The 16,962-nt window shown below is 44.0% G+C and overlaps 30 non-coding genes across 30 annotated transcripts; 10 read left to right on the top strand and 20 right to left on the bottom strand.

Moving 5' to 3' along the window:
* Positions 1–252: 252 nt before the first annotated feature.
* Trnaq-uug (transfer RNA glutamine (anticodon UUG)) lies at positions 253–324 on the bottom strand. Its single transcript has one exon. It is a non-coding gene; the product is annotated as a tRNA-Gln (tRNA).
* A 551-nt stretch (positions 325–875) lies between these two features.
* Positions 876–947, bottom strand: Trnaq-uug (transfer RNA glutamine (anticodon UUG)). The gene has a single exon. It is a non-coding gene; the product is annotated as a tRNA-Gln (tRNA).
* Positions 948–954: 7 nt separating this feature from the next.
* Trnas-gcu (transfer RNA serine (anticodon GCU)) lies at positions 955–1,036 on the bottom strand. Its single transcript has one exon. It is a non-coding gene; the product is annotated as a tRNA-Ser (tRNA).
* An 805-nt stretch (positions 1,037–1,841) lies between these two features.
* On the top strand, positions 1,842–1,914 carry Trnak-cuu (transfer RNA lysine (anticodon CUU)). The gene has a single exon. It is a non-coding gene; the product is annotated as a tRNA-Lys (tRNA).
* A 206-nt stretch (positions 1,915–2,120) lies between these two features.
* Positions 2,121–2,192, bottom strand: Trnaq-uug (transfer RNA glutamine (anticodon UUG)). Its single transcript has one exon. It is a non-coding gene; the product is annotated as a tRNA-Gln (tRNA).
* A 257-nt stretch (positions 2,193–2,449) lies between these two features.
* On the bottom strand, positions 2,450–2,521 carry Trnaq-uug (transfer RNA glutamine (anticodon UUG)). The gene has a single exon. It is a non-coding gene; the product is annotated as a tRNA-Gln (tRNA).
* A 272-nt stretch (positions 2,522–2,793) lies between these two features.
* Trnar-ccu (transfer RNA arginine (anticodon CCU)) lies at positions 2,794–2,866 on the top strand. Its single transcript has one exon. It is a non-coding gene; the product is annotated as a tRNA-Arg (tRNA).
* A 206-nt stretch (positions 2,867–3,072) lies between these two features.
* On the bottom strand, positions 3,073–3,144 carry Trnaq-uug (transfer RNA glutamine (anticodon UUG)). The gene has a single exon. It is a non-coding gene; the product is annotated as a tRNA-Gln (tRNA).
* A 381-nt stretch (positions 3,145–3,525) lies between these two features.
* On the top strand, positions 3,526–3,598 carry Trnak-cuu (transfer RNA lysine (anticodon CUU)). The gene has a single exon. It is a non-coding gene; the product is annotated as a tRNA-Lys (tRNA).
* A 206-nt stretch (positions 3,599–3,804) lies between these two features.
* On the bottom strand, positions 3,805–3,876 carry Trnaq-uug (transfer RNA glutamine (anticodon UUG)). The gene has a single exon. It is a non-coding gene; the product is annotated as a tRNA-Gln (tRNA).
* Positions 3,877–5,752: 1,876 nt separating this feature from the next.
* Positions 5,753–5,834, bottom strand: Trnas-gcu (transfer RNA serine (anticodon GCU)). Its single transcript has one exon. It is a non-coding gene; the product is annotated as a tRNA-Ser (tRNA).
* A 1,161-nt stretch (positions 5,835–6,995) lies between these two features.
* Positions 6,996–7,077, bottom strand: Trnas-gcu (transfer RNA serine (anticodon GCU)). Its single transcript has one exon. It is a non-coding gene; the product is annotated as a tRNA-Ser (tRNA).
* A 183-nt stretch (positions 7,078–7,260) lies between these two features.
* Trnak-cuu (transfer RNA lysine (anticodon CUU)) lies at positions 7,261–7,333 on the top strand. Its single transcript has one exon. It is a non-coding gene; the product is annotated as a tRNA-Lys (tRNA).
* Positions 7,334–7,618: 285 nt separating this feature from the next.
* On the bottom strand, positions 7,619–7,700 carry Trnas-gcu (transfer RNA serine (anticodon GCU)). Its single transcript has one exon. It is a non-coding gene; the product is annotated as a tRNA-Ser (tRNA).
* Positions 7,701–7,883: 183 nt separating this feature from the next.
* Positions 7,884–7,956, top strand: Trnak-cuu (transfer RNA lysine (anticodon CUU)). The gene has a single exon. It is a non-coding gene; the product is annotated as a tRNA-Lys (tRNA).
* Positions 7,957–8,801: 845 nt separating this feature from the next.
* On the bottom strand, positions 8,802–8,873 carry Trnaq-uug (transfer RNA glutamine (anticodon UUG)). Its single transcript has one exon. It is a non-coding gene; the product is annotated as a tRNA-Gln (tRNA).
* Positions 8,874–8,880: 7 nt separating this feature from the next.
* Trnas-gcu (transfer RNA serine (anticodon GCU)) lies at positions 8,881–8,962 on the bottom strand. Its single transcript has one exon. It is a non-coding gene; the product is annotated as a tRNA-Ser (tRNA).
* Positions 8,963–9,503: 541 nt separating this feature from the next.
* Positions 9,504–9,585, bottom strand: Trnas-gcu (transfer RNA serine (anticodon GCU)). Its single transcript has one exon. It is a non-coding gene; the product is annotated as a tRNA-Ser (tRNA).
* A 541-nt stretch (positions 9,586–10,126) lies between these two features.
* Trnas-gcu (transfer RNA serine (anticodon GCU)) lies at positions 10,127–10,208 on the bottom strand. The gene has a single exon. It is a non-coding gene; the product is annotated as a tRNA-Ser (tRNA).
* A 1,101-nt stretch (positions 10,209–11,309) lies between these two features.
* Positions 11,310–11,381, bottom strand: Trnaq-uug (transfer RNA glutamine (anticodon UUG)). Its single transcript has one exon. It is a non-coding gene; the product is annotated as a tRNA-Gln (tRNA).
* Positions 11,382–11,388: 7 nt separating this feature from the next.
* Trnas-gcu (transfer RNA serine (anticodon GCU)) lies at positions 11,389–11,470 on the bottom strand. Its single transcript has one exon. It is a non-coding gene; the product is annotated as a tRNA-Ser (tRNA).
* A 541-nt stretch (positions 11,471–12,011) lies between these two features.
* On the bottom strand, positions 12,012–12,093 carry Trnas-gcu (transfer RNA serine (anticodon GCU)). Its single transcript has one exon. It is a non-coding gene; the product is annotated as a tRNA-Ser (tRNA).
* Positions 12,094–12,897: 804 nt separating this feature from the next.
* Trnak-cuu (transfer RNA lysine (anticodon CUU)) lies at positions 12,898–12,970 on the top strand. Its single transcript has one exon. It is a non-coding gene; the product is annotated as a tRNA-Lys (tRNA).
* Positions 12,971–14,141: 1,171 nt separating this feature from the next.
* On the top strand, positions 14,142–14,214 carry Trnak-cuu (transfer RNA lysine (anticodon CUU)). The gene has a single exon. It is a non-coding gene; the product is annotated as a tRNA-Lys (tRNA).
* Positions 14,215–14,762: 548 nt separating this feature from the next.
* Positions 14,763–14,835, top strand: Trnak-cuu (transfer RNA lysine (anticodon CUU)). The gene has a single exon. It is a non-coding gene; the product is annotated as a tRNA-Lys (tRNA).
* A 284-nt stretch (positions 14,836–15,119) lies between these two features.
* On the bottom strand, positions 15,120–15,201 carry Trnas-gcu (transfer RNA serine (anticodon GCU)). Its single transcript has one exon. It is a non-coding gene; the product is annotated as a tRNA-Ser (tRNA).
* An 804-nt stretch (positions 15,202–16,005) lies between these two features.
* On the top strand, positions 16,006–16,078 carry Trnak-cuu (transfer RNA lysine (anticodon CUU)). The gene has a single exon. It is a non-coding gene; the product is annotated as a tRNA-Lys (tRNA).
* A 205-nt stretch (positions 16,079–16,283) lies between these two features.
* Positions 16,284–16,355, bottom strand: Trnaq-uug (transfer RNA glutamine (anticodon UUG)). The gene has a single exon. It is a non-coding gene; the product is annotated as a tRNA-Gln (tRNA).
* Positions 16,356–16,362: 7 nt separating this feature from the next.
* On the bottom strand, positions 16,363–16,444 carry Trnas-gcu (transfer RNA serine (anticodon GCU)). The gene has a single exon. It is a non-coding gene; the product is annotated as a tRNA-Ser (tRNA).
* Positions 16,445–16,627: 183 nt separating this feature from the next.
* Trnak-cuu (transfer RNA lysine (anticodon CUU)) lies at positions 16,628–16,699 on the top strand. The gene has a single exon. It is a non-coding gene; the product is annotated as a tRNA-Lys (tRNA).
* Positions 16,700–16,962: the final 263 nt, after the last annotated feature.

Below are 16,962 nucleotides of genomic sequence, written 5' to 3'. Positions count from 1 at the left end.
GAGACTCTTCATCGTAGGGTTGTGGGTTCGGGCCCCGCGTTGGGAGTTTTCTGATACACTTTTAATTGCCTTACCAACGCGCCTTAGAAATCACCAATTCCCCTCTAAGCATGAGTTCTGCCAAAAACCTGGCAAATTTTGAAGAAATGACTTGAAAGCATTCAAATATGGTTTAGTCAATTTTAAATAAATCAGCCTTTCCCTCACGTTTTCTTTAAACAAAAGATTAAATCAGAATTCAAAAAGAAGGTCAGGTTCTACCGAGATTTGAACTCGGATCGCGGGATTCAAAGTCCAGAGTGCTAACCATTACACCATAGAACCGAATGTGCGATGAAGATGGGATTCGAACCCACGCGAGCAGCGCCCAATGGATTAACAGACCATCGCCTTAACCACTTGGCCACCTCGTTTGTTACTGTACCACGTCTACTTTATGGAAAGCTATCATTGCTGAACCAGTTTCGACTCACGTAACCTTTTACCAGCCCAAACAGTAGGATTACGCGAGTGGCCCAATTTTAAGTAATTTAAGGTGTGGTCAATTGTTGCATAAGTCCAAGACGGCTTTAATGGCGGAACCTAATAACGAATCAGCCCGGCTAGCTCAGTCGGTAGAGCATGAAACGCTTAATCTCAGGGTCGTGGATTCGAGCCCCACGTTGGGCGTTTTCTGCTGCACTTTTAATTGCATTACGAACGCGCCGGGGAAATCACCAATTCTCCTCTAAGCCTGAGTTCTGCCATAAACCTGGCAAATATTGAAGAAATGACTTGAAAGCATTCAAATATGGCTTAGTCAATTTTAAATAAATCAGCCTTTCTCTCACGTATTTTTTTAACAAAAGATTAAATCAGAATTCAAAGAGAAGGTCAGGTTCTACCGAGATTTGAACTCGGATCGCTGGATTCAAAGTCCAGAGTGCTAAACATTACACCATAGAACCGAATGTGCGACGAAGATGGGATTCGAACCCACGCGGGCAGAGCCCAACGGATTAGCAGTCCATCGCCTTAACGACTCGGCCACCTCGCCTCTTTCTGTACCACGTCTACTTTATGGAAAGCTAACATTGCTGAACCTGTTTCGCCACACGTAACCTTTTACCAGCCCAAACAGTAGGATTACGCGATTGGCCCAATTTTAAGTAATCTTAGGTGTGGTCAATTGTTGCGTAAGTCCATGACGGCTTTAATGGCGGAACGTAATAACAAATCAGCCCGGCTAGCTCAGTCGGTAGAGCATGACACTCTTAATCTCAGGGTCGTGGTTTCGAGCCTCACGTTGGGCGTTTTCTGATACACTTTTAATTGCATTACGAACGCGCCATGGAAATCACTAATTCTCCTCTAAGCATGAGTTCTGCCATAAACCTGGCAAATGCTGAAGAAATGTCTTGAAAGCTTTCAAATATGGCTTAGTCAATTTTAGATAAATCATCCCTTCCCCACGTATTTTTCAAACAAATGTTTAAATCAGAGTTCAGAAAGAAAGTCACATTCTACCGAGATTTGAATTCGGATCGCGGGATTCAAAGCCCAGAGTGCTAACCATTACACCATAGAACCGAATGTGCGATGAAGATGGGATTCGAACCCACTCGAGCAGCGCCCAATGGATTAACACACCATCGCCTTAACCACTTGGCCACCTCGTCTGTTACTGTACCACGTCTACTTTATCGAAAGCTATCATTGCTGAACCAGTTTCGACTCACGTAACCTCTTACCAGCCCAAACAGTAGGATTACGCGAGTGGCCCAATTTTAAGTAATCTTAGGTGTGGTCAATTGTTGCGTAAGTCCAAGACGGCTTTAATGGCGGAACCTAATAACGAATCAGCCCGACTAGCTCAGTCGGTAGAGCATGAAACTCTTAATCTCAGGGTCGTGGGTTCGAGCCCCACGTTGGGCGTTTTCTGATACACTTTTAATTGCATTACGAACGCGCCGTGGAAATCACCAATTCTCCTCTAAGCATGAGTTCTCCCATAAACCTTGCAAATGTTGAAGAAATGACTTGAAAGCATTCAAATATGGCTTAGTCAATTTTAAATAAATCAGCCTTTCCCTCACGTATTTGTTAAACAAAAGATTAAAAAAGAATTCAAAAAAAAGGTCAGGTTCTACCAAGATTTGAACTCGGATCGCTGGATTCAAAGTCCAGAGTGCTAACCATTACACCATAGAACCGCATGTGCGACGAAGATGTGATTCGAACCCACGCGGGCACAGCCCGAAGGATTAGCAGTCCATCGCCTTAACCACTCGGCCACCTCGTCTTTTTCGTTACGACGTCTACTCTATGGAAAGCTAACATTGCTGAACCTGTTTCTACTCAGTTAACTTTTTACCAGCCCAAAATATGGCTTAGTTAATTTTGAATATATCAGCCTTTCCCTCACGTATTTTTCAAACAAAAGATTAAATCAGAATTCAAAAAGAAGGTCAGGTTCTACCGAGAGTTGAACTCGGATCGCTGGATTCAAAGTCCAGAGTGCTAACCATTACACCATAGAACCGAATGTGCGACGAAGATGGGATTCGAACCCACGCGGGCAGAGCCCAAAGGATTAGCTGTCCATCGCCTTAACCACTCGGCCACCTCGTCTGTTTCTGTACCACGTCTACTTTATGGAAATCTAACATTGCTGAACCTGTTTTGACTTGCGTAACCTTTTACTAGCCCAAACAGTAGGATTACGCGAGTGGCCCAATTTTAAGTAATCTTAGGTGTGGTTAATTGTTGCGTTAGTCCAAAACGGCTTTAATGGCGGAAACTAATAACGAATCAGCCCAGCTAGCTCAGTCGGTAGAGCATGAGACTCCTAATCTCAGGGTCGTGGGTTCGAGCCCCACGTTGGGCGTTTTCTGATACACTTTTAATTGCATTACGAACGCGCCGTGGAAATCACCAATTCTCCTCTAAGCATGAGTTCTGCCATAAACCTTGCAAATGTTGAAGAAATGACTTAAAAGCATTCAAATATGGCTTAGTCAATTTTAAATAAATCAGCCTTTCCCTCACGTATTTGTTAAACAAAAGATTAAAAAAGAATTCAAAAAAAAGGTCAGGTTCTACCAAGATTTGAACTCGGATCTCTGGATTCAAAGTCCAGAGTGCTAACCATTACACCATAGAACCGCATGTGCGACTAAGATGTGATTCGAACCCACGCGGGCACAGCCCGAAGGATTAGCAGTCCATCGCCTTAACCACTCGGCCACCTCGTCTTTTTCGTTACGACGTCTACTCTATGGAAAGCTAACATTGCTGAACCTGTTTCGACTCACGTAACCTTTTATTAGCCCAAACAGTCGGATTACGCGACTGGCCCAATTTTAAGTAATTTAAGGTGTGGTCAATTGTTGCGTAAGTTTTGCTGAACCTGTTTCGACTCACGTAACCTGTTACTAAACCAAACAGTAGGATTACGCGAGTGGCCCAATTTTAAGTAATTTAAGGTGTGGTCAATTGTTGCGTAAGTCCAAGACGGCTTTAATGGCGGAACCTAATACCGAATCAACCCGGCTGGCTAAGTCGGTAGAGCATGAGACTCTTAATCTCAGGGTCGTGGGTTCGAGCCCCACGTTGGGCGTTTTTTGATACACTTTTAATTGTATTACGAACGCGCCGTGCAAATCACCAATTCTCCACTAAGCATAAGTTCTGCCATAAACCTGGCAAATGTTGAAGAAATGACTTGAAAGCATTCAAATATGGCTTATTCAATTTTGAATATATCAGCCTTTCCCTCACGTATTTTTCAAACAAAAGATTAAATCAGAATTCAATAAGAAGGTCAGGTTCTACCGAGAGTTGAACTCGGATCGCTGGATTCAAAGTCCAGAGTGCTAACCATTACACCATAGAACCGAATGTGCGACGAAGATGGGATTCGAACCCACGCGGGCAGAGCCCAAAGGATTAGCAGTCCGTCTCTTTAACCACTCGGCCACCTCGTCTGTTTCTGTACCACGTCTACTTTATGGAAATCTAACATTGCTGAACCTGTTTTGACTTGCGTAACCTTTTACCAGCCCAAACAGTAGGATTACGCGAGTGGCCCAATTTTAAGTAATCTTAGGTGTGGTTAATTGTTGCGTTAGTCCAAGACGGCTTTAATGGCGGAACCTAATACCGAATCAGCCAGGCTGGCTCAGTCGGTAGAGCATGAGACTCTAAATCTCAGGGTCGTGGGTTCGAGCCCCACGTTGTGCGTTTTTTGATACACTTTTAATTGTATTACGAACGCGCCGTGGAAATCACCAACTCTCCTCTAAGCGTGAGTTCTGCCATAAACCTGGCAAATGTTGAAGACATGACTTGAAAGCATTCAAATATGGCTTATTCAAATTTAAATAAATCAGCCTTTCCCTCACCTATTTGTTAAACAAAAGATTAAAAAAGAATTCAAAAAGAAGGTCAGGTTCTACCGAGATTTGAACTCGGATCGCTGGATTCAAAGCCTAGAGTGCTAACCATTACACCATAGAACCGCATGTGCGACGAAGATGTGATTCGAACCCACGCGGGCAGAGCCCGAAGGATTAGCAGTCCATCGCCTTAACCACTCGGCCACCTCGTCTGTTTCTGTACCACGTCTACTTTATGGAAAGCTAACATTGCTGAACCTGTTTTGACTCACGTAACTGTTTACCAGCCCAAACAGTAGGATTACGCGAGTGGCCCAATTTTAAGTAATCTTAGGCATGGTCAATTGTTGTGTAAGTCCAAGACGGCTTTAATGGCGGAACCTAATAACGAAGAGGCCCGGCAAGCTCAGTCGGTAGAGCATGAGACTCTTAATCTCAGGTTTGTGGGATCGAGCCCCACGTTGGGCGTTTTCTGATACACTTTTAATTGCATTACGAACGCGCCGTGGAAATCACCAATTCTCCTCTAAGCATGAGTTCTGCCACAAACCTGGAAAATGTTGAAGAAATGACTTGAAAGCATTCAAATATGGCTTAGTCAATTTTAAATAAATCAGCCTTTCCCTCACGTTTTCTTTAAACAAAAGATTAAATCAGAATTCAAAAAGAAGGTCAGGTTCTACGGAGATTTGAACTCGGATCACTGGATTCAAAGTCCAGAGGGCTAACTATTACACCATAGAACCGAATGTGCGACGAAGATGGGATTCGAACACACGCGGGCAGAGCCCAATGGATTAGCAGTCCATCGCCTTACCCACTCGGCCACCTTGTCTGTTTCTGTACCACGTCTACTTTATGGAAAGCTAACATTGCTGAACCTGTTTCGACTCACGTAACCTTTTACCAGCTCAAACAGTGGGATTACACGAGTGCCCCAATTTTAAGTAATTTAAGGTGTGGTCAATTGTTGTGTAAGGCCAAGACGGCTTTAACGGCGGAATCTAATAACGAATCGGCCCGGCTAGCGCAGTCGGTACAGCATGAGACTCTTCATCGTAGGGTTGTGGGTTCGGCCCCCGCGTTGGGAGTTTTCTGATACACTTTTAATTGCCTTACCAACGCGCCTTAGAAATCACCAATTCCCTTCTAAGCATGAGTTCTGCCAAAAACCTGGCAAATTTTGAAGAAATGACTTGAAAGCATTCAAATATGGTTTAGTCAATTTTAAATAAATCAGCCTTTCCCTCACGTTTTCTTTAAACAAAAGATTAAATCAGAATCCAAAAAGAAGGTCAGGTTCTACCGAGATTTGAACTCGGATCGCTGAATTCAAAGTCCAGAGGGCTAACTATTACAACATAGAAGCGAATGTGCGACGAAGATGGGATTTGAACCCACGCGGGCAGAGCCCAATGGATTAGCATTCCATCGCCTTAACCACTCGGCCACCTCGTCTGTTTCTGTACCACGTCTACTTTATGGAAAGCTAACATTTCTGAACCTGTTTCGACTCACGTAACCTTTTACCAGCTCAAACAGTAGGATTACGCGAGTGGCCCAATTTTAAATAATCTTAGGCGTGGTCAATTGTTGCGTAAGTCCAAGACGGCTTTAACGGCGGAATCTAATAACGAATCGGCCCGGCTAGCGCAGTCGGTACAGCATGAGACTCTTCATCGTAGGGTTGTGGGTTCGGGCCCCACGTTGGGAGTTTTCTGATACACTTTTAATTGCATTACCAACGCGCCTTAGAAATCACCAATTCCCCTCTAAGCATGAGTTCTGCCAAAACCTGGCAAATTTTGAAGAAATGACTGGAAAGCATTCAAATATGGCTTAGTCAATTTTAGATAAATTATCCCTTCCTCACGCATTTCTTAAACAAATGATTAAATCAGAGTTCAAAAAGAAAATCAGATTCTACCAAGATTTGAGCTGGGATCGCTGGGTTCAAAGTCCAGAGTGCTAACCATTACATCATAGAACCGAATGTGCAACGAAGTGGGATTCGAACCCACGCGGGCAGAGGCCAATGGATTAGCAGTCCATCGCCTTAACCACTCGGCCACCTCGTCTGTTTATATACAACGTCCACTTTATGGAAAGCTAACATTGCTGAACCTGTTTCGACTCACGTAACCTTTTACCAGCCCAAACAGTAGGATTACGCGAGTGGTCCAATTTTAAGTAATTTAAGGTGTGGTCAATTGTTGCGAAAGTCCAAGACAGCTTTAGTAACGGAACCTAATAAGGAATCAGCCCGGCTAGCTCAGTCGGTAGAGCATGAGACTCTTAATCTCAGGGTCGTGGATTCGAGCTCCACAATGGGCGTTTTCTGCTGCACTTTTAATTGCATTATGAACGCGCCGAGGAAATCACCAATTCCTCTCTATGCATGAGTTCTGCCATAAACCTGGCAAATTTTGAAGAAATGACTTGAAAGCATTCAAATATGGCTTAGTCAATTTTGAATAAATCAGCCTTTCCCTCACGCATTTTTCAAAAAAAAGATTAAATCAGAATTAAAAAGGAAGGTCAGGTTCTACCGAGAGTTGAACATGGATCGCTGGATTCAAAGTCCAGAGTGCTAACCATTACACCATAGAACCGAATGTGCGCCGAACATGGGATTCGAACCCACGCGGGCAGAGCCCAATGGATTAGCAGTCCATCGCCTTAACCACTCGGCCACCTCGTCTGTTTCTGTACCACGTCTACTTTATGGAAAGCTAACATTGCTGAACCTGATTTGACTTACGTAACTGTTTACCAGCCCAAACAGTGGGATTACGCGAGTGCCCCAATTTTAAGTAATCTTAGGCGTGGTCAATTGTTGTGTAAGTCCAAGACAGCTTTAGTAACAGAACCTAATAACGAATCAGCGCGGCTAGCTCAGTCGGTAGAGCATGAGACTCTTAATCTCAGGGTCGTGGATTCGAGCCCCACGTTGGGCGTTTTCTGCTGCACTTTTAATTGCATTACGAACGCGCCGTGGAAATCACCAATTCTCCTCTAAGCATGAGTTCTGCCATAAACCTGGCAAATGTTGAAGAAATGACTTGAAAGCATTCAAATATGGCTTAGTCAATTTTGAATAAATCAGCCTTTCCCTCACGCATTTTTCAAAAAAAAGATTAAATCAGAATTAAAAAGGAAGGTCAGGTTCTACCGAGAGTTGAACATGGATCGCTGGATTCAAAGTCCAGAGTGCTAACCATTACACCATAGAACCGAATGTGCGACGAAGATGGGATTCGAACCCACGCGGGCAGAGCCCAATGGATTAGCAGTCCATCGCCTTAACCACTCGGCCACCTCGTATGTTTCTGTACCACGTATACTTTATGGAAAGCTAACATTGCTGAACCTGTTTTGACTTACGTAACTGTTTACCAGCCCAAACAGTGGGATTACACGAGTGGCCCAATTTTAAGTAATCTTAGGCGTGGTCAATTGTTGTGTAAGTCCAAGACAGCTTTAGTAACGGAACCTAATAACGAATCAGCGCGGCTAGCTCAGTCGGTAGAGCATGAGACTCTTAATCTCAGGGTCGTGGGTTCGAGCCCCACGTTGGGCGTTTTCTGATAAACTTTTAATTGCATTACGAACGCGCCGTGGAAATCACCAATTCTCCTCTAAGCATGAGTTCTGCCATAAACCTGGCAAATTTTGAAGAAATGACTTGGAAGCATTCAAATATGGCTTAGTCAATTTTAGATAAATCATCCCTTCCTCATAAATCATCCCATTCTCACGCATTTCTTAAACAAATGATTAAATCAGAGTTCAAAAAGAAAATCAGGTTCTACCGAGATTTGAACTCGGATCGCAGGGTTCAAAGTCCAGAGTGCTAACCATTACATCATAGAACCGAATGTGCGACCAAGTGGGATTCGAACCCACGAGGGCAGAGCCCAATGGATTAGCAGTCCATCGCCTTAACCACTCGGCCACCTCGTCTGTTTCTGTACCACGTCTACTTTATGGAAAGCTAACATTTCTGAACCTGTTTCGACTCACGTAACCTTTTACCAGCCCAACCAGTAGGATTACGCGAGTCGCCCAATTTTAAGTAGCCTTAGGTGTGGTCAATTGTTGTGTAAGTCCAAGACGGCTTTAATGGCGTAACTTAATAACGAATCAGCCCGGCTAGCTCAGTCGGTAGAGCATGAGACTCTTAATCTCAGGGTCGTGGACTCGAGCTCCACAATGGGCGTTTTCTGATAAACTTTTAATTGCATTACGAACGCGCCGTGGAAATCACCAATTCTCCTCTAAGCATGAGTTCTGCCATAAACCTGGCAAATGTTGAAGAAATGACTTGAAAGCATTCAAATATGGCTTTAGTCAATTTTAACTAAATTAGCCTTTCCTCACGTATTTTTTAAACAAAAGATTAAATAAGAATTCAAAAAGAACGTCAGGTTCTACCGAGATTTGAACTCGGATTGCTGGATTCAAAGTCCAGAGTGCTAACCATTACACCATAGAACCGAATGTGCGACGAAGATGGGATTCGAACCCACGCGGGCAGAGCCCAATGGTTTAGCAGTCCATCGCCTTAACCACTCGGCCACCTCGTCTGTTTCCGTACCACGTCTACGTTATGGAAAGCTAACATTGCTGAACCTGCTTCGACTCACGTAACCTTTTACCAGCCCAAACAGTGGGATTACGCGAGTGCCCCAATTTTAAGTAATTTAAGGTGTGGTCAATTGTTGCGAAAGTCCAAGACAGCTTTAGTAACGGAACCTAATAACGAATCAGCCCGGCTAGCTCAGTCGGTAGAGCATGAGACTCTTAATCTCAGGGTCGTGGATTCGAGCTCCACAATGGGCGTTTTCTGCTGCACTTTTAATTGAATTATGAACGCGCCGTTGAAATCACCAATTCCGCTCTAAGCATGAGTTCTGCCATAAACCTGGCAAATTTTGAAGAAATGACTTGAAAGCATTCAAATATGGCTTAGTCAATTTTGAATAAATCAGCCTTTCCCTCACGCATTTTTCAAAAAAAAGATTAAATCAGAATTAAAAAGGAAGGTCAGGTTCTACCGAGAGTTGAACATGGATCGCTGGATTCAAAGTCCAGAGTGCTAACCATTACACCATAGAACCGAATGTGCGACGAAGATGGGATTCGAACCCACGCGGGCAGAGCCCAATGGATTAGCAGTCCATCGCCTTAACCACTCGGCCACCTCGTCTGTTTCTGTACCACGTCTACTTTATGGAAAGCTAACATTGCTGAACCTGTTTTGACTCACGTAACTGTTTACCAGCCCAAACAGTGGGATTACGCGAGTGCCCCAATTTTAAGTAATTTAAGGTGTGGTCAATTGTTGCGTAAGTCCAAGACAGCTTTAGTAACGGAACCTAATAACGAATCAGCCCGGCTAGCTCAGTCGGTAGAGCATGAGACTCTTAATCTCAGGGTCGTGGATTCGAGCTCCACAATGGGCGTTTTCTGCTGCACTTTTAATTGCACTATGAACGCGCCGTGGAAATCACCAATTCCCCTCTAAGCATGAGTTCTGCCATAAACCTGGCAAATTTTGAAGAAATGACTTGAAAGCATTCAAATATGGCTTAGTCAATTTTGAATAAATCAGCCTTTCCCTCACGCATTTTTCAAAAAAAAGATTAAATCAGAATTAAAAAGGAAGGTCAGGTTCTACCGAGAGTTGAACATGGATCGCTGGATTCAAAGTCCAGAGTGCTAACCATTACACCATAGAACCGAATGTGCGACGAAGATGGGATTCGAACCCACGCGGGCAGAGCCCAATGGATTAGCAGTCCATCGCCTTAACCACTCGGCCACCTCGTCTGTTTCTGTACCACGTCTACTTTATGGAAAGCTAACATTGCTGAACCTGTTTTGACTTACGTAACTGTTTACCAGCCCAAACAGTGGGATTACGCGAGTGGCCCAATTTTAAGTAATCTTAGGCGTGGTCAATTGTTGTGTAAGTCCAAGACAGCTTTAGTAACGGAACCTAATAACGAATAAGCGCGGCTAGCTCAGTCGGTAGAGCATGAGACTCTTAATCTCAGGGTCGTGGATTCGAGCTCCACAATGGGCGTTTTCTGCTGCACTTTTAATTGCACTATGAACGCGCCGTGGAAATCACCAATTCCCCTCTAAGCATGAGTTCTGCCATAAACCTGGCAAATTTTGAAGAAATGACTTGGAAGCATTCAAATATGGCTTAGTCAATTTTAGATAAATCATCCCTTCCTCATAAATCATCCCTTTCTCACGCATTTCTTAAACAAATGATTAAATCAGAGTTCAAGAAGAAAATCAGGTTCTACCGAGATTTGAACTCGGATCGCTGGGTTCAAAGTCCAGAGTGCTGACCATTACATCATAGAACCGAATGTGCGACCAAGTGGGATTCGAACCCACGAGGGCAGAGCCCAATGGATTAGCAGTCCATCGCCTTAACCACTCGGCCACCTCGTCTGTTTCTGTACCACGTCTACTTTATGGAAAGCTAACATTTCTGAACCTGTTTCGACTCACGTAACCTTTTACCAGCCCAACCAGTAGGATTACGCGAGTCGCCCAATTTTAAGTAGCCTTAGGTGTGGTCAATTGTTGTGTAAGTCCAAGACGGCTTTAATGGCGTAACTTAATAACTAATCAGCCCGGCTAGCTCAGTCGGTAGAGCATGAGACTCTTAATCTCAGGGTCGTGGACTCGAGCTCCACAATGGGCGTTTTCTGATAAACTTTTAATTGCATTACGAACGCGCCGTGGAAATCACCAATTCTCCTCTAAGCATGAGTTCTGCCATAAACCTGGCAAATGTTGAAGAAATGACTTGAAAGCATTCAAATATGGCTTTAGTCAATTTTAACTAAATTAGCCTTTCCTCACGTATTTTTTAAACAAAAGATTAAATAAGAATTCAAAAAGAACGTCAGGTTCTACCGAGATTTGAACTCGGATCGCTGGATTCAAAGTCCAGAGTGCTAACCATTACACCATAGAACCGAATGTGCGACGAAGATGGGATTCGAACCCACGCGGGCAGAGCCCAATGGTTTAGCAGTCCATCGCCTTAACCACTCGGCCACCTCGTCTGTTTACGTACCACGTCTACGTTATGGAAAGCTAACATTGCTGAACCTGTTTCGACTCACGTAACCTTTTACCAGCCCAAACAGTGGGATTACGCGAGTGCCCCAATTTTAAGTAATTTAAGGTGTGGTCAATTGTTGCGAAAGTCCAAGACAGCTTTAGTAACGGAACCTAATAACGAATCAGCCCGGCTAGCTCAGTCGGTAGAGCATGAGACTCTTAATCTCAGGGTCGTGGATTCGAGCTCCACAATGGGCGTTTTCTGCTGCACTTTTAATTGCATTATGAACGCGCCGTTGAAATCACCAATTCCCCTCTAAGCATGAGTTCTGCCATAAACCTGGCAAATTTTGAAGAAATGACTTGAAAGCATTCAAATATGGCTTAGTCAATTTTGAATAAATCAGCCTTTCCCTCACGCATTTTTCAAAAAAAAGATTAAATCAGAATTAAAAACGAAGGTCAGGTTCTACCGAGAGTTGAACATGGATCGCTGGATTCAAAGTCCAGAGTGCTAACCATTACACCATAGAACCGAATGTGCGACGAAGATGGGATTCGAACCCACGCGGGCAGAGCCCAATGGATTAGCAGTCCATCGCCTTAACCACTCGGCCACCTTGTCTGTTTCTGTACCACGTCTACTTTATGGAAAGCTAACATTGCTGAACCTGTTTTGACTCACGTAACTGTTTACCAGCCCAAACAGTGGGATTACGCGAGTGCCCCAATTTTAAGTAATTTAAGGTGTGGTCAATTGTTGCGTAAGTCCAAGACAGCTTTAGTAACGGAACCTAATAACGAATCAGCCCGGCTAGCTCAGTCGGTAGAGCATGAGACTCTTAATCTCAGGGTCGTGGATTCGAGCTCCACAATGGGCGTTTTCTGCTGCACTTTTAATTTCACTATGAACGCGCCGTGGAAATCACCAATTCCCCTCTAAGCATGAGTTCTGCCATAAACCTGGCAAATTTTGAAGAAATGACTTGGAAGCATTCAAATATGGCTTAGTCAATTTTAGATAAATCATCCCTTCCTCACGCATTTCTTAAACAAATGATTAAATCAGAGTTCAAAAAGAAAATCAGGTTCTACCGAGATTTGAACTCGGATCGCTGGGTTCAAAGTCCAGAGTGCTAACCATTACATGATAGAACCGAATGTGCGACCAAGTGGGATTCGAACCCACGAGGGCAGAGCCCAATGGATTAGCAGTCCATCGCCTTAACCACTCGGCCACCTCGTGTGTTTCTGTACCACGTCTACTTTATGGAAAGCTAACATTTCTGAACCTGTTTCGACTCACGTAACCTTTTACCATCCCAAACAGTAGGATTACGCGAGTCCCCCAATTTTAAGTAACCTTAGGTGTGGTCAATTGTTGTGTAAGTCCAAGACGGCTTTAATGGCGGAACCTAACAACGAATCAGCCCGGCTAGCTCAGTCGGTAGAGCATAAGACTCTTAATCTCAGGGTCGTGGGTTCGAGCCCCACGTTGGGTGTTTTCTGATAAACTTTTAATTGCATTACGAACGCGCCGTGGAAATCACCAATTCTCCTCTAAGCATGAGTTCTGCCATAAACCTGGCAAATGTTGAAGAAATGACTTGAAAGCATTCAAATATGGCTTAGTCAATTTTAGATAAATCATCCCTTCCTCACGCATTTCTTAAACAAATGATTAAATCAGAGTTCAAAAAGAAAATCAGGTTCTACCGAGATTTGAACTCGAATCGCTGGGTTCAAAGTCCAGAGTGCTAACCATTACATCATAGAACCGAATGTGCGACCAAGTGGGATTCGAACCCACGAGAGCAGAGCCCAATGGATTAGCAGTCCATCGCCTTAACCACTCGGTCACCTCGTCTGTTTCTGTACCACCTCTACGTTATGGAAAGCTAACATTGCTGAACCTGTTTCGACTCACGTAGCCTTTTACCAGCCCAAACAGTGGGATTACGCGAGCGCCCCAATTTTAAGTAATTTAAGGTGTGGTCAATTGTCGCGTAAGTCCAAGACAGCTTTAATAACGGAACCTAATAACGAATCAGCCCGGCTAGCTCAGTCGGTAGAGCATGAGTCTCTTAATCTCAGGGTCGTGGATTCGAGCCCCACAATGGGCGTTTTCTGCTGCACTTTTAATTGCATTACGAACGCGCCGTGGAAATCACCAATTCTCCTCTAAGCATGAGTTCTGCCATAAACCTGGCAAATGTTAAAGAAATGACTTGAAAGCATTCAAATATGGCTTAGTCAATTTTAAATAAATCAGCCTTTCCCTCACGTTTTCTTTAAACAAAAGATTAAATCAGAATTCAAAAAGAAGGTCAGGTTCTACCGAGATTTGAACTCGGATCGCTGGATTCAAAGTCCAGAGGGCTAACTATTACACCATAGCACCGAATGTGCGACGAAGATGGGATTCGAACCCACGCGGGAAGAACCCAATGGATTAGCAGTCAATCGCCTTAACTACTCGGCCACCTCGTCTGTTTCTGTACCACGTCTACTTTATGGAAAGCTAACATTTCTGAACCTGTTTCGACTCACGTAACCTTTTACCAGCTCAAACAGTAGGATTACGCGAGTGGCCCAATTTTAAGTAATCTTAGGCGTGGTCAATTGTTGCGTAAGTCCAAGACCGCTTTAACGGCGGAACCTAATAACAAATCAGCCCGGCTAGCTCAGTCGGTAGAGCATGAGACTCTTAATCTCAGGGTCGTGGGTTCGAGCCCCACGTTGGGCGTTTTCTGATACACTTTTAATTGCATTACGAACGCGCCGTGGAAATCACCAATTCTCCTCTAAGCATGAGTTCTGCCATAAACCCGGCAAATGTTGAAGAAATGACTTGAAAGCATTCAAATATGGCTTAGTCAATTTTAACTAAATCAGCCTTTCCTCACGTATTTTTTAAACAAAAGATTAAATAAGAATTCAAAAAGAAGGTCAGGTTCTACCGAGATTTGAACTCGGATCGCTGGGTTCAAAGTCCGGAGTGCTAACCAATACATCATAGAACCGAATGTGCGACAAAGTGGGATTCGAACCCACGCGGGCAGAACCCAATGGATTAGCAGTCCATCGCCTTAACAACTCGGCCACCTCGTCTGTTTCTGTACCACGTCTACTTTATGGAAAGCTAACATTTCTGAACCTGTTTCGACTCACGTAACCTTTTACCAGCTCAAACAGTAGGATTACGCGAGTGGCCCAATTTTAAGTAATCTTAGGCGTGGTCAATTGTTGCGTAAGTCCAAGACCGCTTTAACGGCGGAACCTAATAACAAATCAGCCCGGCTAGCTCAGTCGGTAGAGCATGAGACTCTTAATCTCAGGGTCGTGGGTTCGAGCCCCACGTTGGGCGTTTTCTGATACACTTTTAATTGCATTACGAACGCACCGTGGAAATCACCAATTCTCCTCTAAGCATGAGTTCTGCCATAAACCCGGTAAATGTTGAAGAAATGACTTGAAAGCATTCAAATATGGCTTAGTCAATTTTGATAAATCAGCCTTTCCTTCACGTGTTTTTCAAAAAAAAGATTAAATCAGAATTAAAAAGGAAGGTCAGGTTCTACCGAGAGTTGAACATGGATCGCTGGATTCAAAGTCCAGAGTGCTACCCATTACACCATGGAACCGAATGTGCGACGAAGATGGGATTCGAACCCACGCGGGCAGAGCCCAATGGATTAGCAGTCCATCGCCTTAACCACTCGGCCACCTCGTCTGTTTCTGTACCACGTCTACTTTATGGAAAGCTAACATTGCTGAACCTGTTTTGACTCACGTAACTGTTTACCAGCCCAAACAGTGGGATTACGCGAGTGCCCCAATTTTAAGTAATTTAAGGTGTGGTCAATTGTTGCGTAAGTCCAAGACAGCTTTAGTAACGGAACCTAATAACGAATCAGCCCGGCTAGCTCAGTCGGTAGAGCATGAGACTCTTAATCTCAGGGTCGTGGATTCGAGCTCCACAATGGGCGTTTTCTGCTGCACTTTTAATTGCACTATGAACGCGCCGTGGAAATCACCAATTCCCCTCTAAGCATGAGTTCTGCCATAAACCTGGCAAATTTTGAAGAAATGACTTGGAAGCATTCAAATATGGCTTAGTCAATTTTAGATAAATCATCCCTTCCTCACGCATTTCTTAAACAAATGATTAAATCAGAGTTCAAAAAGAAAATCAGGTTCTACCGAGATTTGAACTCGGATCGCTGGGTTCAAAGTCCAGAGTGCTAACCATTACATGATAGAACCGAATGTGCGACCAAGTGGGATTCGAACCCACGAGGGCAGAGCCCAATGGATTAGCAGTCCATCGCCTTAACCACTCGGCCACCTCGTGTGTTTCTGTACCACGTCTACTTTATGGAAAGCTAACATTTCTGAACCTGTTTCGACTCACGTAACCTTTTACCATCCCAAACAGTAGGATTACGCGAGTCGCCCAATTTTAAGTAACCTTAGGTGTGGTCAATTGTTGTGTAAGTCCAAGACGGCTTTAATGGCGGAACCTAACAACGAATCAGCCCGGCTAGCTCAGTCGGTAGAGCATAAGACTCTTAATCTCAGGGTCGTGGGTTCGAGCCCCACGTTGGGTGTTTTCTGCTGCACTTTTATTTGCATTACGAACGCGCCGTGGAAATCACCAATTCTCCTCTAAGCATGAGTTCTGCCATAAACCTGGCAAATGTTGAAGAAATGACTTGAAAGCATTCAAATATGGCTTAGTCAATTTTAACTAAATTAGCCTTTCCTCACGTATTTTTTAAACAAAAGATTAAATAAGAATTCAAAAAGAAGGTCAGGTTCTACCGAGATTTGAACTCGGATCGCTGGATTCAAAGTCCAGAGTCCTAACCATTACACCATAGAACCGAATGTGCGACGAAGATGGGATTCGAACCCACGCGGGCAGAGCCCAATGGATTAGCAGTCCATCGCCTTAACCACTCGGCCACCTCGTCGGTTTCTGTACCACGTCTACTTTATGGAAAGCTAACATTGCTGAACCTGTTTTGACTCACGTAACTGTTTACCAGCCCAAACAGTAGAATTACGCGAGTGGCCCAATTTTAAGTAATCTTAGGCGTGGTCAATTGTTGTGTAAGTCCAAGACGGCTTTAATGGCGGAACCTAATAACGAATCAGCCCGCTAGCTCAGTCGGTAGAGCATGAGACTCTTAATCTCAGGGTCGTGGGTTCGAGCCCCACGTTGGGCGTTTTCTGATAAACTTTTAATTGCATTACGAACGCGCCGTGGAAATCACCAATTCTCCTCTAAGCATGAGTTCTGCCATAAACCTGGCAAATTTTGAAGAAATGACTGGGAAGCATTCAAATATGGCTTAGTCAATTTTAGATAAATCATCCCTTCCTCACGCATTTCTTAAACAAATGATTAAATCAGAGTTCAAAAAGAAAATCAGGTTCTACCGAGATTTGAACTCGAATCGCTGGGTTCAAAGTCCAGAGTGCTAACCAT

The sequence above is a fragment of the Hydractinia symbiolongicarpus genome, chromosome 14 (assembly GCF_029227915.1).
Source record: "Hydractinia symbiolongicarpus strain clone_291-10 chromosome 14, HSymV2.1, whole genome shotgun sequence".
NCBI classification, from domain to species: Eukaryota; Metazoa; Cnidaria; class Hydrozoa; order Anthoathecata; family Hydractiniidae; genus Hydractinia; species Hydractinia symbiolongicarpus.
Note: the sequence above shows the minus strand (reverse complement) of the source record. Positions and strands in the feature narration are given on the sequence as shown.